Source organism: Colobus angolensis, unplaced genomic scaffold (genome assembly GCF_000951035.1).
Source record: "Colobus angolensis palliatus isolate OR3802 unplaced genomic scaffold, Cang.pa_1.0 Scaffold97, whole genome shotgun sequence".
Classification (NCBI taxonomy): Eukaryota; Metazoa; Chordata; class Mammalia; order Primates; family Cercopithecidae; genus Colobus; species Colobus angolensis.
The window spans coordinates 22,856-25,986 of NW_012123709.1; positions in this window are offsets into that span (position 1 = coordinate 22,856).

The following is a 3,131-nucleotide window of genomic DNA, read 5'->3' on the forward strand; positions in this document are numbered from 1 at the left end:
CACTGGGCCCGGCTGGGAGAGGAATTTCTAAGGCACACCTGCTAGGCAACTCCTGGGTCAGGTGAGCACTCATGCCCTGGCCCAGCCCACCTCTGGGCCCAGCTCTCTCCGCAGGAAGCTACAGCTGTGTGTGTATGTGTGTGTGTGTGCGCGCGTGTGTGTGTCTGTCTGTCTCTGTCTGTGTCTGTGTGTGTGAAAGAGCATGGCTGAGGGACAGAAATCCCAGCCAAGTGAAACTTCAGATAATCCCCAAGTTTAGTTTTAGCCAAGACCATCCACTTCCTGCCCCACCAGGGCCTGTCCCCACAGCTCCGCCACCTGGAGCTCCTTCTGTTCCCTTTACCCCTGAGGTGGAGGTGCTGAGGGTCTCACACCGCAGCAGCATGGCCTGTTGTTACTTCAACCCAGCCTGACACACTTCCCTCTGGGGCAGAAACCTGAGTTCAAGTTCAGACTCTGACACCAACCATGACGTTAGGCAAATCATTTCCCTTCTCTATGCCTCAGTCTTCATTTGAAAAATGAAGGACTCAGGACTCAGACTGGGTTTCAGTTTCTTAAACTTGTTCTGAGGGGCCTTGGAGGTGCCTGGGAGTGGGGATCATCCCCTGCAAGGGGGTTATCCTTGTACCCGCCCCTACCTCCAACTTCTTCCCTAATTCTCTCTTGTGGTACCAGTATATCCATGTCACCCAGATTGAAACCTTGGTCACCATGCTTTCTCTCTTGCTGGGTCTCCAAGCCTGGTCAGGACTTCTGTCACCCACACCCCAAGGTCTCTGTCACTGCAGCTCCCCAGTCCAATCTGTCCTGTGCTGCTGTGTTCACTCTGGCACCCCCCAACTCAAGACTCAAGACTGTTACTGGCTCTCACTGTTGATGATGAACTTTGAGCTCCTCATTTCAGCATTCAAGGCCCTCTCAAATCTGACAGCATCCTGGACCAGGACAGCTTGCTCCGGTGATCCCCAGCTATCGCGGACTTCCTGACTCCCAGGCTTGGCTTGTGCCAGATCCCCTAGTTTGGAAAGTGCCCCCTGCCACCTCCCAGATGCCCTGTTTCTCCTCATGATAACCAGCTTTCAATATCTCCCTCCTCCAGAAAGGACATTTACCTGTATCAGTGTCTTCACTGCTCCCTTGGCACACTGAGGACACTGGGCATTCTGTCACTGACTCAGCCTGCATCTTCCCCGCTAAATGAAGTGAGAGAGAGAGAGAGAGAGAGAGAAAGCGCCACATGTAAGTCCCTTTTGCTTCCACAAAGTCTGGGGCTCAGGCAATGTTTACTGCTGACCCTGAAATGCTTAGGAATAAAAAGCCAGCCAGTGAGCCCTGGAGAGACTGGGAGGATTAAGTTCACCTCCAGATTTGGAGCCTGAAGATAGGTCTAAGGTCAACGGCTTGCTGGAAAGGACCTCTAAGGTTCTGGCCCCAAGCCTGTGCAGGTCAAGAGGGATTCACCTCTGCTTCCGAATCCACTGGTTCTCTTTGGTTCTGTCTGTTCCTCTAGAATATGGTACCTACTTTTCTGGGGTAGATTTTTTGTTTTTATCTCTCTGTTTCCTTGGCCTCTTTTCCCTTTTCTCTGCTCTTTTAAATCTGTATTTAAAGGAATATTTATCATATGAATTGGATAAAATTATATGTTTCTTACATATACATTCTTACATATGTCCTTATCAATGTAAATTGCCTTTAATGTCTGTATAACCCTTAGTTGATTTTTTCAATTTTTTCTTTCTTTATTTTTGAGACGGAATCTCGCTCTTTGACCCAGGCTGGTGTGCAATAGTGCTATCTTGGCTCACTGCAAGTGCCACCTGCTGGGTTCACACCATTCTCCTGCCTCAGCCTCTAGAGTCGCTGGGACTACAAGCGCCCATCACCACGCCTGGCTAATTTTTTGTATTTTTAGTAGAGACGGGATTTCACCATGTTAGCCAGGATGGTCTCTATCTCCTAATCTCATTATCCGCCCGCCTCAGCCTCCCGAAGTGCTGGGATTACAGGTGTGCACCACTGCACCCAGCCTTCTTTTATTTTTTTGGAGATGGAGTCCCACTCTGTCACCCAGGCTGGAGTACAGTGGCACAGTCTTGGCTCACTGTAGCCTCTGCCTCCTGGGTTCAAGCGATTCTCCTGCCTCAGCCTCCCAAGTACCTCAGATTACAGGCATCCACACCACATTCAGCTAATTTTTCTTTTCTTTTTTTTTTTGAGACAGTGTCTCACTCTGTTGCCCAGGCTAGAGTGCAGTGGCGTGATCTTGGCTCACTGCAACCTCCACCTCCCAGGTTCAAGCGAGTCTCCTACCTCAGCCTCCCAAGTAGCTGGGATTACAGGTGCGCACTACCACACCCAGCTCATTTTTGTATTTTTAGTAGAGACGAAGTTTCACTATGTTGGCCAGGCTGGTCTCGAACTCCTGACCTCAAGTGATCCACCCTCTTTGGCCTCCCAAAGTGATGGGATTACAGGCGTGAGCAATGGTGCCCAGCCATTTTCCACTTTTTTGAGGCAGGGTCTTGCACTGTCACCCAGGCTGGAGTGCAGTGGTGTGATCATGGCTCACTGCAGCCTTGAACTTCTAGGCTCAAGCAACGCTTCTGTCTCAGTCTCCCAAGTAGCTAGAACTATAGACGTGCACTACCATTAGGTACACACCTAATTCAAAGTTTTTTTTTTATAGGGATGGGGTGTAGTTATGTTGTTCAGATTAGTTTCAAATTCCTGAGCTCAAGTGATCCTTCTGCCTTAGCCTCCCAAATTGCTGGGATTACAGGTGTGAGCCACCTCACCTGGCTAGATTTTTTCTAAAATAATGTCTTTTTTTCCATAATAAATACTTATAACAATTAGAAAATCCAAAGATTTAGAAGATTAAAAAATCTTAAAAAGTATTCTAGGCCGGGTGCGGTGGCTCACGCCTGTAATCCCAGCACTTTGGGAGGCTGAGGTGGGCGGATCACGAGGTCAGGAGAGCAAGACCAGCCTGACCAACATGGTGAAACCCCGTCTTTACTAAAAATACAAAACTTTGCTGGGCGTGGTGGCATGTGCCTGTTATCCCAGCTACTTGGGAGACTGAGGCAGGAGAATTGCTTGAACCCAGGAGGCAGAGGTTGCAG